Source organism: Rhamphochromis sp. 'chilingali', assembly GCF_963969265.1.
Source record: "Rhamphochromis sp. 'chilingali' genome assembly, chromosome: 3".
NCBI classification, from domain to species: domain Eukaryota; kingdom Metazoa; phylum Chordata; class Actinopteri; order Cichliformes; family Cichlidae; genus Rhamphochromis; species Rhamphochromis sp. 'chilingali'.
The window spans coordinates 39,699,738-39,725,492 of NC_137931.1; the positions used below are offsets into that span (position 1 = coordinate 39,699,738).

At 42.4% G+C, this 25,755-nt stretch overlaps 1 protein-coding gene across 7 annotated transcripts in view; it reads right to left on the bottom strand.

Moving 5' to 3' along the window:
• dab1a (DAB adaptor protein 1a) overlaps window positions 1-18,892 on the bottom strand; it is an 83,131-nt gene extending 64,239 nt beyond the window's left edge. For all 7 annotated transcript variants that reach the window (XM_080876801.1, XM_080876799.1, XM_080876800.1 and 4 more), the window contains exon 1: window positions 18,608-18,892. The gene's annotated coding sequence lies outside the window, so the exon portion shown is untranslated. The remainder of the gene's footprint in view (window positions 1-18,607) is intronic.
• Between the last annotated feature and the right edge of the window lie 6,863 nt (window positions 18,893-25,755).

Consider the following 25,755-nt stretch of genomic DNA (forward strand, 5'->3'; position numbering starts at 1 on the left):
GCTTGGGGCACAGCCACATCTCCACACACATTTATATTTTACAGACACACACACACACACATTCATATACTCGCAGACATACACTAAAACCTTTTTATTCAATGATTACAGAGGACAAAATGATCATTTCAGATCTCAAGAGCAGAGGCAGCTTTTCAGAATGTTACGGTGTCTTTGATAAGGATATGGGTAATGATGAGGATTATTTCTTATGTGAAGCTGGACGAGAAAAAGAGATAAAAAAGATGCAGATGTGAGTATGTATAATGATATACAGAGAGCATAGAGAGAGGCTCACTAGATTACACAGTACTATCTGCTCCAGGCAGAAAGCACAGGTGAGGAAATCCCTCCTTTTTTTCGCTCCTTCCTCTTATGTCCTCCATCTTTCCCTCAGCCCTATTCCCGTTATCGCAGCTGTACACAAACAGGTACAGCTCCCCTGACCCGGCAACACCCCCTAAATCTCCCTGTCCTCGATCTGCTTTAACAATCTACCCATGAAAAATATCATTCCTCCCTCTTCTTTGTCTTCTCCTCTGTGTTTCCCTGTGTGTCTGATTGCTCATCTTTCTTCATTGCTCTGCCTGCCTCTCTCCCAGGGCTTGCCATCTGTACAGTAACAGGTGTGCTGTGTATGTGACTGATGTGTTTGTTACCTGTAGCACTGCCTGCAGCCACAGCCTGCATGGAGAATAGCTGCTTCTATCTGACCTACTAGGTAATGCTCTGCTCTCTTTTCACTAATCCTCCTCCCGTGACTCCTTCGGATGGCGACAGAGTAAAGAGAAGAGTAGGAGACGAGTGCGTAATGAGTTAAAGAAGCAACGGCAAGCTGTTGTGTATTTGCATACGCATTTCAATGAGGCTTACCAGTTGTGCTGTGGCAGTGTGTTCACCGTAGTAGAGTTTGGGTAATTAGTCCCACCAGTCTGTGGGTGTGCATGTACATGTGAGCACATATGGGTGTGTTTGTGTGGTGTGGTCTCATTAGTCACACAGGTGAGTGATTAAATGCTCTGCAACACCTGGAATTGTTCCTCGTTTCTTCCTTCCCTCCCTATTCTGCTGTTGTCTTAATTTACAGCAACACCCTTGGGAATCTTCCTGCCCCAGTCACAAAGCACACTTGAGAATGGCTCCACAAACTTAACGACAAACACGTCAATGCTTAAGCCATCCGATGAGGTGTGGCTGTTTCAGTATGAGGTGTTTCAATAATTGCCACAGTCTTAATCGTCCATAAAGAAATCATCCATTTATATAGTCCAGATCACCACTTGAAAAATGGCAAAAAAAAAAATCATATTTTGAATGGTTGGATCTTCACAAGGTTCCAAGTAGAGCTTCAACATGCAACAAGAAGAAATGGGAGTGAGACAAAAAAAAATTTTGAGCTTGCAGTTTATTGAAAATAACACTTAAACTGAAACAGACCGTTTTACAGCCGATCAAAAGTTTAGGACCACATGCCTTTAAAAGGCCAAATCTGTGCAAAAATGTGGACTCATTGTCATTTCCTGTCAGATAGTCATACTGTCATGATGTTTTGATGGCATAGGTAAAAAAGCTTTCCCATTCTAAATGTGGTTGGGTTGTTGAACTGAATAAGCAGGGTGTCTACAGTAAGACAGTTATTTGGAATTTCTTAAATGATCCTAAGTGTTTTGGAACAAAGAAGTCAAGTGGAGGACCCAAAAAAATTTCACCAGCACTGAGCCGGAGGATCCAATTAGCTGTCTGTCAAGACACTGGACGATCCTCGACCCAAATTAAGGCTGACTGTAGCCCCATAACCATCAGACGCCATCTGAGACTGAAGGGCTTCAAAAAAAAATTAAAATTAAAAAATTAAAAAAAAAACTCTTCAAAGCCCTCGTCCCTTTGAACACCACAGAACTGACGGTTTGAACTTTCTTCCAGCTTTCAATGTCCCATGTTTGGTGCTCTTTTGCAAAGTTTTATTCTCTGATGAGAAAAGAATTTAACATTGATGAACCTGATGGTTTCCAACGTTACTGAAATGACAAGGAAATCCCACCTGAGATGTTTTCTATGCGCCACAGTGGTCCCCAGACATAATGGTCTGGGGTGCTTTTTCCTTCAGTGGAACAATGGAGCTTCAAGAAGTGCGGAGGCATCAAACAGCTGCTGGCTATGTCCAGAGGTTGCAGAGAGCATCCCTCATGACTGAGGGCCCTCGTCTGTGTGGTAACGATTGGTGATCTAAATCCACTTGAGAACCTTTGGGGATGGATGGCAAGGGAAGTTTACAAAAATGGACAACAGTTCCAGAGAGTAGATGTCCTTTGTGCGGTCTTCACCACTTGGAGAAATGTTCCTACTCACCCCGTGGAAATGCTTACATCAAGCATGGCGCAACAGATTATTGAAGTGATCAACAATAAAGGTGGAGCTACTCATTACTGAGTTCATGTCTGGAACTTTGATTTCTGTGTTGGTGGGGTTATGGGTTTTTTTTTTGGACATGTGGTCTTAAACTTTTGATCAGCTGTAAAACAGCCTGTTTCAGTTTAAGCGTTGTTTTCAATAAATTGCATGCTCAATGCTTAAAAAAATGTTTCGTCTCACTCCCATTTCTTTTTGTTGCATGTTGAAGCTCTACTTGGAACCTTGTTAAGATCCAACCATGCAAAATTAATGTATTTTGCCTTTTTTTAAGTGTTCTTAAACTTTTGATCGGGACTGTCTTAAACAATACCGTGTAAACAGTGTAGTTTTTATAAGAATTTGTTTTCACAAGTGTGGAATACAGCTGTAGAAATGAAATCATATTTTAACCAATCTGTAATAATGTCCATCTATCCTTTAAAGTTTGGTACTTTAAAATGATACTCTTTTTTTTTTTTTTTAAATGACATCAGAAACAGCAGTATGCGACATTACGTGATGGCAGAGCTTCAGTTCATCCTTTGTCATTTTTTTTTTTTTTTTTTTTTTTTTTTTTAATAAATAGGACAGGGGGAATGAATGAGAGAAAGAGGGGGAGAGAAAGAAAGAAAACCAAAGGGGAGAAGAGACGGTGAGAAGGGGGGGGAAGAGAGAGAAAAAAAAAAAAGAACTCCTGGGTCACCTGTATGGAGAAAAAAAAACAAACAAACAAAAAAAACAAACAGAGGAGACAGCAAACAACAAAGAGCAACATAATAATAGAGAAAACAAAGCACCATCACAATAAACTAGCTAGTCATAGATATCAATATTTACTAAATAATAAACGATATTGTGCAGCACGCAAGATAGACAGCGCACAGTGTGCTTTGAGGCAGCAGCCAAGAAAGCTTTAGTCCGCGTCTGTGAATACCCATGTGTGCATACCTGTGTGGATCAGCATGCTTGCATTCCAAAGGTTTCTCCATGTAATGATCTGCTAGGGAGTGTGGGGGGGCCACAGCCCCGTCCTCCAGGGTGTGAAGCGGGTATGGAGGAGATCAAAACTCCAGACATCCAGAGGCCCCCAGAACACAAGAGACCATGGAAGACCAACAGAGGGGCAGCCGCGCCACTGTTCCAGTAAGAGCTGAGGAGAGTCCCAGATGAGGGCTCGCCCAGCAGCCGCGGAGCAGAAGTCAGGGGGAGTTGCAGTGACGCGCCCGTGAGCTCCGCCGGCCCCCAGCTGTGCCTGAGTGACCAAGCCCCAGGCCGAGAGGCCGGGGGCACCCCACCTCCAAAGGGGCCCGAGCGAGCCCCAGGCCCCAGGCCCCGACAAGCGGCCGCCAAGGAGTGAGCCGGTGTGTACCCGGACGCCCACCCCCAGACACAAAGAACCACCAACACACCGACACCTGAGGGAGTCCGCCACCGGCAGGGGAAGTGGTGGTGGGTGGAGATAGGCCTCCAAACCTTGGAGGGCCTGAGGTGTCCCCAGAGAGGTGGCGTCTGATACCCAACCTGACATATAGACACAGACATACAGGCACACACAGACACAAACATCCATTCCCACCCTCATGCTCTCATATGCACTCACTCCACACTCAACCAACGTGGAGACAGACATAAAGAGACGCTGTACACACAATCACACTCCCCAAGCGTACTCTACAAACCGGGTCTAGGTACCCTTGCCCCTGGAGGGGGGAATTGCACCCAGACCCAGGTGGTGTTACCCTTTTCCCTGCGGTGGGGAGAGGCAGACCACCCCGACTCCGCAGCAGCAGGGAGGCCCCACACTCCAGACCGCAGTCGGACGGCCAACTCCTCCTACTAGCCCTCCCGCTCCAGCAGGCCGCAGAGAATGGGGGTGGGAGAAGACTCCAAACCTCCCTCCACCCGCTCATTGTAGTGTTGATGCATATGTGTTCTAAGGTGCAATTAAAACCCAGGAGGGCATGGAGCTACCTGCCAAGGAGCAGCAGGTAAGCGCATAGTCCCTCCTGCTAGCCCTCAATGACTAAGTGTATTTAAAATTGAGAGGTGGGCAACGACGTCAGGGGTGAGGTATACACCCTGATGGAGATTTGGACTCCGTGATTGTGCCCACCCCCAAGATCCTATATGTATGTGTAATGAGAGTGTGAATAATGTAAAATGATACTCTACAGGAACTGACTCAGTTTTGGAGCCAACTTCATGTGGCCAGTAAATTTCACTTTTACATTGGCTTTATATATTTACATCAGCTACCGTGATATCACCCACTGATTTCTGAAGGGTTGAAATAAATGTTTCAACTATTTCTATCTTGGTGGCATAAAAGCAGAAGTGATAACGAAGGATGGCTCTGACTGTGAGGTTATCCAACACCGAAGTTGTTTTGTTACCGTTTGTGCTTCTTCACTGCAACATTGTACTCAAATCGCTTTAGTGTTTAGCTCAGTAATTTGCTGAACTTCAGCTGTTTCAAACCCCCCCCCCCCCCAAAAAATAAAAAAAGAAGAAGTGCTTTCACTTTTCTTTTAGGCTGCTGGAGTGATGTAATATAAACTTAGTTTGCAGCGGAAGCTTTAATTAATGCCCACGGTGAGCTCAAGGGTTCTCTAATAAATGTTCTCATCACTTCCATAATTTATTAGCTGCCTATACAGTCCAGCAGCGCTCAATAAGTGTGGCTCTGATTCAGTTCCTATTTGCAACACATGTGAACTCTTTTGTAATTTGTATCATAATCAAATGACAAATAACTATGGCAACAGTGAATGATCATTTTTTAAAAATGATTGTGTCTGTGAGAACATTTTTACACGTGATATAAGAAGCTCCCCAGAACTTAAAACTGGGTCATCCTAGTTACTTCTTGGTTCATTAGCCCTGTGTTACCACAGCCTTTAAAATAATGTGATAGTATTTAAGACTTAATCCAAGCTGAAGGTGTTACAGATTACTGTATGCCTTTTATGAAAAACAGGCTTTGGGCTATTCATGCATGAAATCAACATATTAAAATATCACTGTGTTAGATGATCTGGTGGAAGGTTTTAAGAAGCAGCATACACATTAAGTTGGAAAAATTGGGTAAAAGCAGCTGTGATTAGAGAGAAGGTGAAGGATCAGGAAGGAGTCCTTCAGGATATTGATGGGGTTATGGATACTGGATCATACTCTTAGCCTTACGTCCCGAAATTCTATTGGAGCACCAGAGAACCAGAGCACACGATCAGCTCTACACCTAAGATTTATTCTCATATGAACTTTGGAGAATTATGGGATATATTGTTTATGTGACTGAGTTCTCCGAGTAACCGTCAAAATGGAAGGACACATTCACTTCAATTTTATACAGCGCCAAATCACAACAACAGTCGCCCCAAGGTGCTTTATATTGTAAGGTAGACCCTAAAATAATGGACTGATTCTTATATAGAGCTTTTCTACTCTCCCGGAGTACTCAAAGTGCTCTATACAACATGCCACATTCACCCAATCACACAAGCACTGTTTTCTAAAGTTCTTAGTGCTTCTTAACTACCATTCATACACATTCATACTCCGATGGACGCATCAGAGAGCAATTTGGGGTTAGTATGTTACCCAAGGATACTTGGGATGCAAACTGGAGGACCCAGGGATCGAATCACTAACCTGTTGGGTTATTATATAGCCCGACGGGCGGGGCTGAGATAGATTTTGGTCGCCCGACCGGAGATATTGCTAGCTCCGGGTCGTCGGGCTAGCGATTTTGCGAGCCCTGAAGCACTTTGGCGACAGTGGGAAGGAAAAACTCCCCTTTAACATGAAGAAACCTCCGGCAGAAACAGGCTCAGGGAGGGGTGGCCATCTGCTGTGACCGGTTGGGATGAAAAAAAATGATGCTACTTTGCTAGGAGTGAATGTACCAGACCTTTACCTGTCTCTTAGACACTGGCACAAGACCTAACACAGACCTTATACTAGGGAGTGGGCAGATTACAGACCTGTTCATCTCTGAAGATCTGTGTTTTTGAACCACTGTTGTGCGACGCCTAGAAAAGTTCCGGATTACGCACACGTGTGAAAACAGCTTAAGTCGATGTAGGATGAAACATGTTGAACAGAAGATCACAAAAGGAGAAACCACACAGACAGTCATTTAATATACCATGCAGGGATCCACAGCAGCAGGAAAAGAAGTCACATGGCCAGTTGTATGTGGCTGCTCTGATATTATTATTGCACAAGTGTCCCTGAGGGCTGAGGTGTGATAGATGTCAGCGGTGTATGTAATAAATTGCAGGGGTCAATCCACTCTGGTGAAGAGGTCCGCACTCATGGAAGGCCACCTGATAGACAATACAGGTTTCAAATATTCCCTTCAGAACACATTTCCATTCATTCCTCTGGCCTGTGTTCATCAGACAAGGGATCATTAAATTGTTCCCTCAAGAGAGCTGTCATCCAAGGCAATGTGAGGGGATCACGGTAAGAACTCATTTGAGGGGCGATTTACACCAAAGGCCAAGGTAAGCGTCTGTTTTCTCTAGGTGACCACAGTCTCCAGAGAGAAGGGAAAGAGAAGGATGAGACTGTAGACTCATCACCGACTCTAAAACCCATGTTGTGCTTTATGAAGTATGAAGCAGTAAAATAGCCCTTCCATTCTTGGTCTGCCAGCTTACATTTATAACATGGCACAAGAAAGTATAAGAAAGAAAGATAAATGAAGAAATCTGTTTATAAGTACAATCTATTCTACAGTACCAGTGCTATTACCAGCTGGCACAGAAGACTGGGGCAATGTGAAGCTGCCAAGTGCAGGAAAAATCATGTGTGCTTTTGTTAATGACAGAAAACCACACACCAAATATGGTGGCACACTCATTCTCGAACAAATTAACAACTTCTAAATGAGTCTCTGTCAAATATTCCTGTCAGGTCCCACCACGGCTGGCATGGTTGTGTGATTGAAACCATCACCTTTACGGTGCGAGTTTTATGAGCTCACGTGTGCATATAAATACACACAGTCACACACTGTGAACTTGACCTCAAGGCTGAATGGGTGGTCTTTTAACATCCTCATTACCAAAAATTACTTATCATACTCACCAGCCATCAGCTTCTATTGACAGAGAAGTTATTATCTATAAGCATATCCAGCTAATTGAAGGCTTCCTATCTAAATGCTCATACTGAGAATGGATGCAGGGGGGGAGTATGTGTAAAAATGAGCAGGAGAGTGAGATAGATGGAAAGAAGGGTCATGGCCTAGGGGTAAGGGAGCCATGAAATGCACCATTATATATATATATATATATATATATATATATATATATATGGGTGTGTCTGTGTGTATGTGTCCACCAGTCCAGTCAAGTGTGTCTCTCTGATAGATGCTCAGTTCAATTCGATCAAGAAGCACAAATGACCTGTGAGCAGGTGATTGAATCCTCCATTCGTCCTTAAAGAGGGTCCCTGACACAGGCACGCACACACACACATACACGGTTGCAGCATCCCTAAATCTGCTAAATTCACTTTCGGTGCATATTTACTGCTAATACTTATTCACTGGATCTTACATCCAAGTCCAATGCTTGGTTCGTTTGCCGAAGACACTTTTTAAATTGACAGTGGATATGCTGAGTATCTGTTAGATAAACAGATTGGCAGTCCCACTAATTCCTCTGAAAGTAAACACCTAAATCTGTAGTTCTATACACCTTTAAGCAGCTTTTGCTTTACCGATTTGATTTACTGGTCACACACATAAAAACTATGCCAGTTCATATAAAGCACTACCAACCCACTAGTTCACACAAGATGTTCTTTCCCTGAGTTCAGTGTGAAATTGAATAGCCAAAGGACAAATTGCTGGAGAGCAAAGCCAATACCCAGCCAAGGAAATACTTGTTTTTCTCAGCAGACCAGTAAATACTGGACTTAAATTGCACAGGTGGAGGGGAGACTCAAATGGGGTGCCCATAGTGCTCTGTTTCTGTTGGAAAAGAATGCAACTGTTTACTGACTGCCAGTGGCTTGGCCATAAGAAGTTAATATAATATCAAAGCTCCTCCCGTCAGACTTTTTTTAGGGTCTCCTGGCTTGCAGTTTTTTAAAACTGCTTTATGGAGAATTAAATTCTTTTAGCTTTCATAAATTAAGAATGCATCTTTGTTTTCATTTATTGTATGCTTGTAATGAATTTGCACACAGTCACTAATACTAAACCACAGCTTATTCAAAAGCACAAAGCCATACTAACTGGCTATAAGCTGATTTGAGCTGTAAATTTCAGCAGTCAAGTGAGGACTGCGTCATTTCATCTCTAATGTGTATTTATGTGTCTGTGGGTCAAATCCTCTTACACGAATGCCTGTAAACAACATTTAAAAGTGGATAAAGTGCAAATTGTGGTATTGGAGGGATAATGTTTAGTCATTAGAAAGGGGGCTGATGTTCCACGTACAAGGGAATTAGCAGCTTTATAGATCATAATAAAAGTAATAAATCTTATGTACAGGATACTTTTTGGGGTACTTAAAGACACAAATAAAGATTAAGGTGTAAACATGCATTACTGCATTGTTTGTGAACTATAAATTATACCTACTGAACATAATATAATAGTGACAATGCTGCAACTATAAAAAGTATACTTTACTGATTTTTTTTGTGTGTGTGTGTGTGTGTGTGTGTGTGTGTGCCAATACTGTCTGACAATATCACTGTTCGCTCTAGTTAAAGTTTATAGTTGTGCTGTGATTGGGGATATATTTACATGTAAAGTGATCACTCACAGAGATGGAACAAAACATCTCTTACTTATTTCTCTCCCACAGTGCACAGATTACAGTCTGGGTGCTGCTTGCTGGTCTGTCCAGTCAACATTAAATCTGCTTTGATACAGTGGTGTAAAGCAAAGGTGATATACTTGAATAAAATAACATAGTATGGCTCAGAAGCCAAACACTGACCAGTCTTTAACATTCTTAGCTTTCTACACTACAGTTTCATAAACTGTGTGTTTTAAACTCCCTCAAAATATGTACATGAGGTTCAAATCTGTGCCTTTTTTTCTTGAGCTATTACATTGGGTTTCAGCAGTACTTAAGATCTTCATACTGTTAAAAGGTCAACTTCCAGTTCAATTTAAATCTTCATACAGATGAGGATCATCCCCTGAAAAGCTCTTTTTGTTTACTGTTATTGTGGCAAATCAAATCTATCTTTTATTTATCTGGTTAAAGTACGTTATTCCCAAAGACCTGGTCTTTCATAAATGTTCCACGTCAGTCGATAAGCTGTTCTTTTTAGAACAGCAAGGGCTTTTTTTATTGCACGCCAGCCCTGCGGGTCAAATTTTATGTAATCCAATTGCAAATTAGGGGTGAGAAACTGTCAAAAAGATCATATGAAAATCTTTTGGGATAGAGGACAGATGTAATTGTGTCACAACTACTCAAGCCTTTGCTTAGCGTTTGTTAAGTACGAAAGTTTAGTCTTATTTACATGAGGCAGGACTGTAAGGTTACCCACCCTTACTGCAGATCCATGTATTTTGATACCAACAACTGTAATATTTACAGTCAGTCAACAAAACTGCACTACTAAATCTGCCAAACGTCCTTACAAGGGAATGGTTTCTTCCAAATATGTTGGAGATCTTTAGATCTGAGCATAATAACACTACACACACCACACATCCTTGACCTCTGATCCGGATTCCTGATTCTTATGATTTAGATTTGAAGGTGCAAAAACTGCACAGGTGAACTTATTTTTCCAAATGTATGAAATGTCATTTTTAGTTACTTAAATAATTCAAATCAATTCAAAATATCTATTTTTAAACGTCATTTGTTTGATCAGATGAAATGTTTGCTTGTCTATGTTTTTAATCTGTCTAAAATAAAGATTTCCACTTACTATTTTTACATGACTGCTCAATTTTTTTTCCAATCTTTCTGGAACATTTTATCTATTTGGATTCACATTTAAACTGAAGAAATTCTGACTGAGCGGCAAAGAAGAACTGATTAATTAGCACCACTGGGTTAGCGTCCGTGGGTGGTGCCAAGTGTGATATCTCAAAAAAATAAAAGATTTCTACATTATCGAGCTCCGCTTTCTTTTTGCAATAAAATATAAACTGCCTTTTACAGCCTCAGTGATATGCATGCTGCAAATCTCCAAAACTCGAAGCCACCAAGACAATCCTAATGACATGGCAAACCTTAAGGGCCTAAGAGTAGCCACACGCTATGATTCTGTCACATGATGCCCTATTTCAGTTCAAGTCATTATAATGAACTACAGTAGTATGCAAAGATCAACACAAGAAAAAGCAGCATAAAACATGCAGTGATTCTTTGCGATCATTATTGGCACAATATACCCTCTACTGACACGAGTATTGTTTTAAATTTACCCTACTTCTTTAGTTATACTCTGGTTGCACCCCCCACTCTGTGCGTGTGTGTGTGCGTATGCGCGTGTGCCTGGTTGATGAGCAAAAAGAAAAGCAGCATGCATGGATTAAATTGGGATTTGTTATGGTGAAGTGGGGGCTTAGTGGGTTCAGTTTTGGAACTGGTGCATGCGTGCTCAGGAATCAAGGCAAAAATATTTCTAAAAAAAAGAAAAAAACCATACATTTAAATCAGATCTAATTAATAGATGTTAAAGAGCAGGCCTCTGATAGAAATCAGCCGCTGTATGGTCTGATCTGCTCTGAATGTGGCAGTGAGTATAAGAGACGGCTGATTATAAAATCTTTCTATAAGTTCACTCTCCCGTGCGGCTCCCAGTTAGCTTAATCTAACAGTCTGTCTCAAAATAGGCCACATTTTGTTAAATGTATATAGCCAATGTTACAAAAATAAGCATTTTACATCTTACAGACAGTTATTAACCCTTTTACTCATAGTGGTCACTACAGTGGATAGCTGTTTTCTTGTATTTGTGTCAGTGTTGATGGTATACTTGCACATAAACCACTACATTGGACACTGATGTGTCACTCCATACCCTGTCACCCACTGGTCAGCCAGTGTTGTCCACTTAAGTAGACATGTAAAAAACTCTTTGAAAAATACATGGTTGAAAAATGAAGCTCCAAAATCTTTTTTTCATGCATAGAGATGAATAAAAATATTTAAGAAAAAAATGAAGATTGAGGTTGTCATAATTCATACATGAAAGGGTTAAACACAAACATATTTAAGTCACATTCTGACCTATTTCACTCCCTACCTTTCCATCCATCCATCCATTCCCTCCGTTCAACTGACATAAAAGAGGCAGAACTAGCTTAACGGGGCGACCGTGGCTCAGGGGGTTGGGAATCGCATCTGTAACCGGAAGGTCGCCGGTTCGATCCCTGGGCTCTCTGTCCTGGTCGTTGTGTCCTTGGGCAAGACACTTTACCCTACTTGCCTACTGGTGTTGGCCAGAGGGACCGATGGCGCGATATGGCAGCCTCGCTTCTGTCAGTCTGCCCCAGGGCAGCTGTGGCTACAACTGTAGCCGCCTCCACCAGTGTATGAATGTGAGAGTGAATGAATAGTGGCATTGTAAAGCGCTTTGGGTGCCTTGAAAAGCGCTATATAAATGCAATCCATTATTATTATTTAGAGAAACCACCTGAGAGCACGAAGGCAAATCCTGCAAAATATCCCATAACTGCAATTTGCAACATTTTCACTCTACATTTGCAATTAACCTAAGGTTGTAACACTTAATTTTATTTTTGTACACAAGGTCAACATTGCAAACCCCTCAAACAACTTTTTTTCATTACAAAATGAAAAAGTAACCGATAGCACATTTTCTACAAGTCTGTTTGTTCTTAGATGTACAAGTTGTTGATGAGTCAGCACAGAGGATAAACCGTTAAAGCTATGCAATTAAATGACCACTCACAGCTCTGCAGAATCATTTACACTAGTAAGCTTCACCTTAACCTCCTCTGAGCTTCTTTTCTTTGATGCTTCAGTTAATTTTTTTTCATGAATAAACATTTTGTCTGTTATCATGATTTTTTTTATGAGTTTTCCTATTGAGTAGTATCTACAAACTGAAACGATTTTTGCAAAAGATTGGCTATAAGTACAACACATAAGTGAGAAAAAGACATAAAAAAAAAAACACTGGAGCAGTTTTCCTGCTGTGAAATTAATACTGTATGCAAAATCCAAATCCAATTTTGATCATTTTTATGCCTCCACTTGAACTGAAACTGAACCTGGTTTATGGGTTGAGCAGATTTCATGATCCATGAAACTAGATAAGACTCCATTCAGTGTTTACAAATGTGTTTTTGTGAAGCTGAAGTGCTGAGCTCCATGAGCTGAAGCAGGAGGTGCATGTGTGGCACGCATGAGTATATGCTAGTGTGGCAGCATACTTCAGTTTTAGCTCTGCAGGCTGAACGCAGGAGCATCTGGGCACCCAACCTCTCCTCTAAGCCCAGCAAGCACTATATGAGCCAGGCACCAGGTGCTCCAGGGAAGCAGCCAGTGCTATGGTTCCAACCCAGAAACAACTCTTCTGTCCTAGACACAGATGCCAGACTCTACCTCCCATTTCATCTACTTAGAACAGATGTTTAGCACGCAAAGCAATCCTAACATGTCCTACAAGGAATTTAATTAGGTTACCAGCACTTTGTCTTTCAGACAGGGTCAGACAGGATATAGCACCTTTACATGACTGGTACACAGCTTCCTGCTTTAATAAGTAAACATGCTATGAAACATCACTGTGAATTTCATGGAGGAGACGGTGTATGATGATGGATATTGAATTACGCCTAATCTTTACAAACACCAACAGTAAGAGAGAAACAAAGAAGAGAATCATGGGACGGTTAAAAATTCATTAGTGAGCAGCAACAGAAAAGCGCAGATGGAGAGAAATCATGAGAAGGGAAAAGAGAGAAAGAAATAGGAGGAGAAATACAAAGAGGCAATCCTCTGAGGAAAACATCTTTCCACTCCTGTCTTTGTCTATTTCTTTCTCTAACTTTGTTGCAGTCTCCCAGTGAGTGTGGAAGTCAGTGGAGCCGATCCACAGGGAAGAGTCACTTGCAACCCCCCTCAGCAAATCTAAGGGCCCACTCCCATGCTCCCTTCACACCATAGACGCATTCATTATCTATTGTATTCTTTGAATAAAGAATATTGTACAAAACGAGGCATCTCTGCTCCTTTGTATATGCCTGAGTAAAAGGCAAAGCATCGCAAATTAAAATGTAATTTGCGATGCTTTGTTTGTTGTGCTCTCTCCAGCACCTAAAATGTCATAAGGCGCATGTAATACTGCTGGGGTCTGCTGAGGCATAGAGCACCGTACATCACTGCTGTGTGTGCGTGTGTGTGTGTGTGTGTGTGTGTGTGTGTGTGTGTGGTTTGAGGGAAGGGGGTGGTCAGGGATCTTGACTTCTGTGGAAATTAGAATGTAAGGCGCTGAATTAATTGAAGTGTTAATGTGCTGTGACTTCAGTCTGTGTGTGTGCCCGCGCCCCCATGTGTATGTGTGTCTTCACCTCCTGAAAATGCCTCCTATAAAGTGCTTTTGTTTGCTGTTAAAACTCATTAACAACGTGAACACCTTTGTGATTTTACCCCAAAGTGGCACTCGCTGGAAAAAGAAAAGGAGGACCGATGTGTAAATCAAGGACGGGACGGGGGGGGGGGGGGGGGGGGGGATTCAATGTGATAATGATGCTGAGAAATGCTAATGTCGATGTGAATGTAAGCAGGGAAAAAAGAGGAACTCAAGAGCCTTAGTTCCATAATCAGCATCTTATCTGAAACAAGAGGATCCCTGAAGCTATGCTACAGAAAGAGAATGATGGAGGGAGAGAGAGGGAAGGAGAAATAATGAAATACAGACTGAGAGATAGGGTAGACCCTGAACAGGGCAGGGATGCAAAATCAAAAACAGATTAAGAAAGGACGAAGTAATGATAAAGAAAGGGTTAAAAAGGACTTGATAAGATTCACCAAAAAGGTTAATAGCATGGTTGTTCAGTTTTTTTGAAGCAGAATATGTTTTGTTGGTCTGTAGGAGTGACTCTGTGGTTCATCCTGGACTACAAACTTTCCTTGTGCACTTTAAAACAGGTCAGTTTTACAAAGAAAATGTGTCTTTGTTTCCCCACAGCAAGCTATTGGTGTGAAAAAACCTCTAAGCCTACAGATATGCATTATCCCAACTGACCTGTAACAGGTACGATCCAACCCATACAAGTAAAAAGCGGAAATAACAGACAGCATTCTTTTTTCCTACTGATCCCATTTCAGAGCAAAGCAGAGGATGCTAAACCCATAAAGCAGTCTTTTTGTGGTCAAATATAAGGACAGTGAAAGTGCATTGTTGTCTCTGCAGATGCTAATCCCAGTGCTGTGGACAGATTGCGAGTGTTTTAAGAAGATTACAGACTGCAGAGGCAGATTAGTTGGCAGCTTAATCTGAACCTCTGGATGGACTGCCCTGCTCACTCACAGGCCCTCTGTGGGGGTGTGCATGCGTGTAATGTGCTTTAGTGTGGCTGTTTGTGTTCAAAAGGTAGTCATGATTGGTGGTAATGACAGCTTTGTGCACATACGGCTTAAAAATGTGTTTGTCTGGGTGGATATTGATTTGTCAGACACAAACACACTCTCAGTTTTCTTCATAGTTAATAAATGGCAAGAAATAGGGTACATACGTACACATAGAGTCCCAGTGGGCTGTAAAGATATTCTCAATGCTAATTATATGAGACTGCGATCACACACACACACACATGCAGAAAGTGGATCAATGAGAAGGGCACCCAGCCAAGAGCCACTCAATTCTCCCCCCTCCCTCCATGTGAAACAGTGGAAGCCCTACTGAAAAAATACCCTTACTTAACATGTTGCCACCTGTTTAATATACCACAGAAAAGTAAATATAAGAATGAGCAGGGTTTTATTTTATTTAAGATTATACCTTTGACAACGGTTTAAATCTAAGAAAAAGGGAGGAGTTCGTCTTAAAGTTCTTTCAAACATAATATTAGAAGCTTATAGTGTAAGGAAATCAAACCCGGCTTTCGGCACTGAGATACTCCAATGAACTTGACTTAATTTACAGTTCTACAGGTGGAAAAGCTCCAGTGACCGTAATGCATTAATTGAAAGGCAGTGGCTTCCTAAGAGAGAGACTGTGTAAGTCCCATCTGGGGTGTTTTAGAGAGTCTAAAAGCTATCAAAGGAAAACTGTTTCCTTTGGCAATAGACAAAAAGACTTGAAGAAGAGCTGTGTGTAAAAGCTGGCATTGCTTTGGGAAAGGTCAAACACAAATTTCATTTACACAATTTCACCTTTGAACTGAATAATATATTTATTTTTGGGATATCTACCTAGGAAGCAGACCAAACTAGTACATGCATATTAATTTTACTACTACACAATCTTAAATTCTAATGAAACTGTCCCTTTTTAAACATACTGGTTCAAAATAGACCCAAGAGTAACTAAACCTGAGTATGAACTAGTCCTAAAGACAATATAGAATTGGGAATTATTTTGTGTTGTGACATAAGATATAAAGCTGGGGGGGGGGAGACACTCCCCTCAAGTTTCCAGGTCAAACAGGAAAAGAAAATAATGAAGGCAGGGAACTTGATGAATGTTAGTTATCTACATGCACAAGTATAATTCCACTGCAGCTGCCAGCTCATTGTTTTCGCCACAGCTAATTTAACGAAATGCCACTGAGACACACACAGCCTCTGTCACATCCAGCAGGTAACTTGAATAGGCTGTCACTTTATTGTGATGTTGAATTGTATCCATAGCAACAAGTGTCACTGGGGTGCCTCAGCAAAAAAGGCAACAACGTGAATTATAAGTCAAGCTCTGTTCATTACAAAGAACAAATGGACTAACATACTGTATGCTATATTACCTTTACTCCTTTCACCTCTCATGATGGTGCTTCAGTATAATAATGTGAAACATAACTAATTAAAAAATACCTCACTATGTATTATTTTTTGGCCAACACAAAAACTTTGTGGTCTACCCGCCTGCAGCTAAAAGCAAATTAAGTTGTACTTGAACTAAAGCTCAGTGATCAGCAAACAGCCAGGTCTACACAAAGGCCTCAACATTTCTCTGTGATAGCAGTCGTACCATTTAAACTTCACACGATGCACAGTTAAAGCAAGACCTTGAGCTCATTGCAATCCTTTTTAGATGGTGCTTTATTTTCCGACAGTTTGTGATTTTATGCAGTGATTTACATGGTGTCGCTAGAGTTTCTGTAGATCACAAAACAATGGGGTGAAAAGAAGGTTTTCCAACTGAGATACAAAATCAGCTACAAGCCAGCTTTTACAAAGGCAGTGAGACGCTTTAGGAACAGAACAGTAAGCTCCAGCTTCCAAAGATTTCATGACTTCAAGACTACATAAACTTAGAGAACCCTTTTCTCTTTAAGATTTAGTCCAACATTCATTCAGGAGCGTTGTCTACCATTATCGAGTACACATAAAAACTAAAATTGCAGGACGCAGCCTGGGTTCTGAAAAGTGACTGAGAATAGGCAAAAGGGAGGCTGTACATGGGACAGACGGAGCTGAGAATTGAAAGAGGAAGAAAGAGAGCCTTCAACAGTGTTTTCTTTGAGTTTCCTCACAATACTCTGAGGGTTTCTATGACAACCTGGAGTCGCCAGCTGGGTCTATACAGGCAGAAGTAGGTCTGTTTGGCAGAAGAGGAAAAAGTATCCAAATCCTTTACTCAAATCGAGTAACTCCAGTAAAATAGTCTGTCACTCAAACGTTTAGAGCTAAAAGTAGCATGTCGCAAGTTTTATTTAAAAATTGGCACTGGTCTGGTGTGGGCATTTTATCTGTGAACTAACAACAGGTATCAGGAGTGGCATAATAGGTGAAGTGTTTCCATCTGAAATGCAGTACAGCAGAGCACCATAAATTCAAAATACTCAAGTAAACTGACAGCACCTGACAATAAAAGAGCAGTTGTTGGGTAAACATATACACGGAGATGGGCTTGGGTTGGACCAACCATGACGCACTGATATTACCATATCCCTAATGACTGTATCGCAAGAAAAATATAATCTGAAACATGGGTATAAAACAAGTATTCACAATGGCATAAACCAGTTACACGAACTACATCAAAGCAATACACTACGATGTATATAAAGCTGATGCAGCTTGTGCGCCAGACAGGGAGAGAGAAGAGAGTGAGGGTCTGCAGAGCGCCACGGTTTCATGATTAATGCGGCTTTTAGCTGCAGCGGATCCTGGGCCCCCCCAAAGCAACCTGACCGGGTTGCCCATTCAACTCTCCTCCCCTGGATCTGTCGCCCTCTCTCTTACCCTATCAACCAAAACCTAGTGATTGAGGACCATCTGTAGCTCACACACCATTGCATGGATTTCTACACTTTCACTTCATCAACAGAATCTCATCATGTTTTGCGTTTCAGTACATTTCATACCCCTTCTATTGTGAGACAGCCCTCTAAAACGTGGACAAACGCCAATACATCAGAAGACCTCCATACACAAAAGAGAATTAAAAAGTTTTTTTTTTATAAACTTGTTTATTTAAAAAAAAAAAAAAAGCTCAATCACAGTAAGGTCACAAAAGACACGTAAAAAAGCTATCTTCAAGAAAAATCCCACAAAGTATAATACGGTAACTATAAAGTCAGGGCACTCCTATGTCAAATTTTGCCCAAGTGGGGTAGGAAACACGTGTGTTTCAGAGAGAGAAAGGAATAAAACTTATGGTTTCGACACTTTATAGTCGTTAAGCGCGTAAATCTGTTGCGGAATCTCCGAGTGTGGGGACGCCCCGTAAAACTACACACGCCAAATGCACCAAACCGCTGTCTTCCCTCCCGCTTTACAGCACACACACAGCCTCCCTCTACTATTTCTCTGAGAGGGTCACTCCCCCCACAAGCTTCAATCCACACACACACAAACACACACATACATACATGTGCTAAAATCCCGATGCACCAGCAGCAGCAGCAGCAATAGATAATTCATTGCAGTGTCAGTGGCAGAGCACACAGAATCCACAGGCTTCTGATCACATTCAACTATCACACAGCGATCTAAAAAGTACACGCTGGCAGGACCTTACGCACAGGACGAAATTTGCCACTTGTTCTGTTCGTTTCCATTCGGGCTGTTTGCATTGACGCACTTACCTTTGCACTACTGCGAAAAAGAGCACTGTTAGTTCCCATTTTCAGAAAAGGCTTTAGTCTCCATTCATTCCCGTGAATCCCCTCCTGGTTTATTCAGACATCCACAGTGTGTTTCAGCAGGGAGAGTAATCCAGTTTTCCATGCCGGAGAGAGCGCGTGCGAGCTTCCTTACATCTTTTCCCACAATCCTTACAAAACTATGCCAGGCTTCTTTCAGCGCTTTTTTTTCTCCGCTCCTCGGTCCTATGCCCCCCTCTTCTTTCCTCTCCCTCTCTCTCTCTGAGGTTGCCTGGTTACCTCTATCTGTAGGCTGGTTCAGACCGCCGGCCTGCAGCCAATCACAAGGCTGGGTTCATCTTAACCCCTCCGCTGCTGAACTGTCCTGATTTCCAGCTTTCAAGGAGTAAGGGGAGATGGGAGGTAGGAGTGAAGAGGAGAAAAAGAGAAGCACTGGGTGATGGTGAAGGATTTAAAAATGTCTATTACAGAACTATAATGACCACAAAAAAAGAAAGAAAAAAAAGTGGATGAGTGTGGAGGAGGAGCTTACTGGTGGATTTAGGTTTAAAATGAAGACACGTGGAAACAAAGTCCTTGTGAATGGAGAGGCTGCATCACTGTTGGAACAGACAGCACTGGATGTAGCTTAGAGGCAAGTTTTAAGATGACTGTACTGTCCAAAATTCACCATCATCACACATCAACTCTTTTTCTGCACACCAAGTATTGCTGGCATACAAAACCCACTCACCGAAACATGAATGCACCAGCCAGTCATCACCCAGTCATTCAGTACAGACTATTGATTGGTTAACCACCCACAGTTAAGTCATGCAGCCCAAATCATTTCTGAGTCATGCACTTGGCAGATTCACCATGGTGTCTAACCTTCCTGCTCAGAGAGTGGGAGCACACACTTAAAGTTTTCAAGTTCAAGTTCAAAGTTTTGAAGAAATGAAAGAAAAGTGTCCTAAAGACAGAAAATACATCTTCCTTAATGTTGTTGATTAATTAGTATAAGAATGACAAAAAAAATGTAATTATAAGAGTGATGCAACTATACTGAGCTGACTGAATCATATTTTTCAGCTGCATGATTTTCCTCCAGTCTCCCATAAGCCTTAATCTTGTGCAGCCTGTCCTCATTTAATCCTTCCCTTTTACTTTTTTATTCCTGCACCTCATCTTCTCTCTTTCTCCCCCAGTCTCTGGCCTTAAATCATCATCCCCTACTCTCAAATGTGTTGCACTTCTGTGGGGAGTTTAGGAGCTTCAGCACGGACACGATTCCTCTGATCTCTGCAAACACTGGAAGACACTCGGCACTCCTCCACCTAAAATCTCTTCCGTGTTCAAACAAAGATAGAGGTTTTTATTTTAATGTAAGAGTATGACACGAGCATAGTGTGGAATATGTTAAAAATACTACTTAGGAATAAACAAAAAGGTCTAAAAGTATTTTTTCCAGACAAATTAATTTCAGAACATCTTAGCATTAGTTTTTGCCACTTCATACGTCATGCGTAGCATGATCTTGCCATGTTTCGAAAACATTCTTGCAATACAAATAATGCTAGCTTTTATCAAAGTAACCCAGTTCAGAGAATGATCAGGAGACTGCCAGTTCCATGATGCTCAGCATAAATATGAACCTACATCACATAGAAACAAAGCAAATGGCAGAGCATTCACTCACTCAGAATGTAATCCATCCAGTGAAGGTGAATGTTTCCAACAGCATGCTTAGACATGGACACCCATGCGACGAAGCTCACGGTGCCCAATTTCTGTGTTGATGTTAACGCTATGAGACTTTTGGAACTCAAAAGTCATCAAAGTGTTGGCGACTGGCCGGGCCTCGGGGGCTTGGGTCCTGGTTGGTGTGTTGCCGGGGTTGTGGGCGGGTGGGTGCATGGGGGCCCAGCCCTGGCGCAGGGTGCCGCCGGTGCGTCGAGCCACCTGGGGGGCTCTTCAACTGGTGGGGGAGATTGTCACATCTTGCAGGAGCTTTCCTCTCTTCAGGAACTCTCTCTGCAGGAAGGGGAGATACAGGAGAGGTGGAGGAAGATCTCAGCCTGGGCGTCTATTGTCTTATGTAGTCTGGAAGATGAGTGGATGATGGGGTGGGTTCAGTTTTCTCTGTGGTGGGGTTGGGTGGACTGTCCCGGGCTCTGTGGGGCCGGGAGGCGCTGCACTGGGCCCCGGTCTGAATGGGCCTGGGCCCCCTTCCCCTGGCGGGTCGCGGAGTATGGGGGTGCCTACTGGGGTCAGCGGGGGAGCTGGCCCCAGGGAGGGGTCACTTGCCCCTCCCTTCCTTCCCTCCCCATCTCCAGCTGCCTCCCTCTTCCCGCTCCACCACAACCACCCACACATGCAGGGCCTTGGAGTAGGGGTATGTCACCAGGGTGCAGAGGAGGCTACCCCCCCCCCCCCCTGTCCCCTTCTGGCTGCCTCTGCCTCAATTTTATCCCACAATTTAGACATTCACATTACTCACACTCTCATTACACATACATATAGGATCTTGGGGGTGGGCACGATACACGGAATCCGAGTTACCATCAGGGTGTACACCCCACCCCTGGCGTCGTTGCCCACCTCTCAATTTTAAATACACGTAGACATTGAGGGCTAGCAGGAGGGACCATGCGCTTACCTGCTGCTCTCTGGCAGGTAGCTCCATGCCCTCCTGGGTTTTAAATGCACCTTAGAACACACATGCATCAACACTACATTGAACGGGTGGAGAGAGGTTTGGAGTCTTCTCTCACCCCCGTTCTCTGCGACCTGTTGGAGCGGGGGGGCTAGGAGGAGTTGGCCGTCCGACTGCGGTCTGGAGTGTGGGGCCTCCCTGCTGCTGCGGAGTCGGGGCGGTCTGCCTCTCCCTACCGCAGGGAAAAGGGTAACACCACCTGGGTCTGGGTGCAGTTCCCCCCTCCAGGGGCAAGGGTACCTAGACCCGGTTCGTAGAGTACGCTTGGGGAGTGTGATTGTGTGTACAGTGTCTCTTTATGTCTGTCTCCATGTTGGTTGAGTGTGGAGTAAGTGCATATGAGAGCATGAGGGTGGGAATGGATGTTTGTATCTGTGTGTGCCTGTATGTCTGTGTCTATATGTCAGGTTGGGTGTCAGGCGCCACCTCTCTGGGGACATCTCAGGCCCTCCAAGGTTTGGAGGCCTATCTCCCCCCACCATCACTTCCCCTGCCAGTGGCAGACTCCCTCAGACATCGGTGCGTTGGTGGTTCTTTGTGTCTGGGGATGGGCGTCCAGGTACACACCGGCTCACTCCTTGGCGGCCGCTTATCGGGGCCTGGAGCCTGGGGCTCGCTCGGGCCACTTCGGAGGTGGGGTGCCCCCGGCCTCTCGGCCTGGGGCTCGGTCACTCAGGCACAGCTGGCTGCCGGCGGAGCTCACGGGCGCGTCACTGCAACTCCCCCTGGCTTCTGCTCCGCGGCTGCTGAGTGAGCCCTCATCTGGGACTCTCCTCAGCTCTTTCTGGGACAGTGGCGCGGCTGCCCCTCTGTTGGTCTTCCTTGGTCTCTTGTGTTCTGGGGGCCTCTGGATGTCTGGAGTTTTGATCTCCTCCATACCTGCTTCATGCCCTGGAGGACGGGGCAGTGGCCCCCCCACACCCTCTAGCAGATCATTACATGAAGGAACCTTTTAAAAAAACAAGCGCGTCCATGCTCACAGGTGTACACACGGGTGATCACACCCACAAACTACACCCTTTTTTGCTCCTACCTCAAAGCACACTGTGTTCTGTTGATCTTATGTGCTGCACAATAATGTTTAATATTTAGTATTTACTGTCATATTCCCATATATCATTGTGATGTTGTTTATTCTATTACTCTTGTTCTCTTCTGCTCTTCTGCTTGTTTTCCTTTTTCTTTCTCAACAGGTGATCCAGGTGATCGATATATGCTTTTTTTTTTTTTTTTGCTGCCCATTCTGTTGGTTTTTGTTTTTTGCCCTTCTCCCCCGTCCCTCTTCTCAGCTGTTTCTCTTTCCCTCTTTCTTTCTCCCCTTCTTTCCTCCAGTCAAGTCTGTCCCGTATTCAGCAAGTGAAAATAAAATAAACAATAAAAGGTGAATCAAATGGACCATTATGGCAAGGCTGGGATGGTCAATTTGGTAAAGTAAATCCGTTGGGCATCTTTCTTTGCCTTTAGACAATAATTCTGATGGCAAAAGAGCCAAACGGGACAGGCAAGAAAAAAAAAAAAAAAGTGTTGGCGACTTTTACGCATCGTGTGCCTCAGCAGTCAGCAGCCCTCCTCTGTAATTTTATATGTTCTATCACTTTGTGGTTGAGTTGCTGTGGTTCCTAAACAATTCCACTTTGCTATAATACCACTTACAGCCACTCGAGGAATATCTGGAAGGGAAGACGTGCAGCAGTGACATCCTCTTACAGTACCACATTCAGATTCAATAAGCTCTTTTGAACAACCCAGTCACTATGGTTGTCAGAGCAGACTGCATGGCTAGGTGCTTAATTTTATACATCTGTGGCCATTGGATTGAAAGCCCCTCAACTCAAAGATTAAAAGGTGTGGACCGATATTTTTCTCACATAGTGTATCTTGCAGCATCATTGTTTCTCCTGTTAATCTCTGTAAAGAAAGCCTTCCATTGCTGTACCCTTCTGTTCCAATTCATTAACAAACTTTTCCAATTATCTACTGTCACTAGAACAGTTAAATAGGGTTTGGCCTTTGTTTCACCTCCTGAGAAGGACTTTAGCGACTGCTGCTTATCCCAGGAAATCATTACTGAGTAGTCTTCTCTTTACAGGACTTTCAAATGTGCTTTTCTATCTCTGCAAAAGGCTTATACACATGATATTGTGGGTAACGTGGTTTGCTTGACTGTGCTTCGGATAGAACTGGTGCAGTTTTCACAAAGTGTTTTTTCACCCAGACGCATACCCCTTAGAAAACTTCAGTCTGGCCGGGATCAGATGCAGAAAAAGTCCTTTTTGCTTAGAATAACAATTTAGCTTCAGACTTCTTCACTCTTCTTCCTTTAGTTCTTAATATCACTGTTCCTTTGAAAAGAGATATATACCCCACCGATGCCTACACATAGATTTACACATATACTAACACATATATTTATTTAAGTGCAATAAATTCTATATCTTTTTGGATTATTTCAAAGTTTTCTTCAAAACATGCAAATTAATGGTCTCCTCAGATAAAGAAAAATCTATTCTAATATTTTTGGATCTAACTGTTTGAGAAAGTGAAGAAATAGAGAGGACTGCTTTATCTGTTAGATCAACAAAGAACGATTGGATTACTCTCAAAGTATAACTACAGCCATTACTTAAGATGTGTTCAGACTAGTGTGAGACTAGCAGAGACTAGCATTAATAATCTAAATTAGGCCAGAACAAAGGTACAGATATGATGGTAACAGAAGAGTCTCCTAAAAGAAGAAAAAAACATGGATATATTAAAATGCATATTCCTGGTACAATACTTGGATTCTATTTTTGGCTATTGCCATGAAATATAAATGTTATCACCATCCACAATTGTTTTTTTATAGCCACTGCGCAAGTTTTAGCTTCTAAAAGGGATGTCAATCGTATTTCATCATCTCACAGAAACCTCAAGTAACACATCCCCATGAACGCGACGCCCTGTGTTTTGATTTTGGGGTTTTTTGTCGTATATTTTGTTGTCTCATTACTATCAATCCTTCATGTTCTTTCTATGATTACTGGTTAGATCTTCAAGCCAAGAGATACTGACATTTGACCAGGAGTGACAATGTGATGCTGAGTGACTGAATATCGTGCAAGCTCTGTGGTTATAAAATGGGTAAAATGTTAGTAGCTCTCATGAAGTTCACAGGGACATATTTATATTGTTCATAAATCTACTCCTGTGCTTCTAAACCTCATTTGAATAATAAATACTCCTTCTCCACCTCACATTTCTCCCTAAACTTTTCACCCCATCATATAACCTCATGCAGTGCCTCACCACTCTCTCCTAACATCATCCTTTCGCTCCTTGTGCTAACTGTAGTCAGCTCTCTCTATCTATGCAGAGCCCTCCTCTCTATCTCCTTCCCACACTTCAGTATCTCTGCCCGTTTTGCCGTATCATCCTCCCTCAGTATCTCTTCTCTCGCTTACCTTTCTCTGCTCTCAGTCTCTGTCCGTCTGTCTCAGCTTGGTTGAACAGATAATTCCTCATGTGGGAAGTGCTGGGAGTGTTACTTTAAAATGTATTTCAGTACATATTGCAGAATATATTCATTTAAATGCTATCTTTAATGTATTGAGTCAGATTGCTCAAAGTGAACAACATATTTAACGCTTTGAAATTTGTACTACACTGATGCCAGAAAAAGAGTTTATCTAATGACGATGTTTTGATTAGCGTTTACGTAGCACCAAGTTCCCATAAAAACCAGCAGACCAGATAAGAATTAAACTAAATTTATAGTTCCACAGAATATTTTGCTTTCACTTTGCTGCATTACAAAAATTAATCTTAAAATAAAAATATCAAAAGGTTACTGGCCATTGAACAGAATACAGGTTTAAGGTACCTCCTAACTGGCTTCACCTTTCAAACTCATCACAGCTTATATAGAAGAACAAAAGAAAGGCAACATATTTTTTTTTAATCTGGTACAGTATATTTTGTCAAACAGTTGGGGAACAGTATTTCTTTCAGCTTGCAAAAGTCACTGCATGTCACTAGTACGCAGTATAAGTAGGTGCAGTAGCAATAGATAATTAGACCTGCATTCAACTAAACTATAAGTATTCTTTATGATGACAGCAGGCTTTAAAAAGTAATAACTTCATGTACTCTGTTGATTGAAGAATGTAACTGTCTGTTAATTACTAGATATTTAGATTGTAACTTTGACTCATATTTTGTATTCTAAATTCATTTGACTTGTAGTGTACCGTGCTACAGCCAAGCACTGGATGTTGCTAAATCAGTAGATAGCTTTCTCACCTTCCACTAACACCTGTCACATACTCACGCACACACACATAACCATTCATTCCCGTGGACACATACAACTCTTTTAGGGTAATCCATGGGAATGTCCAGATGGATATAATCTGACAGTCAGCTCCAGTGTACTGTTCAAAAAGAATATTTATTT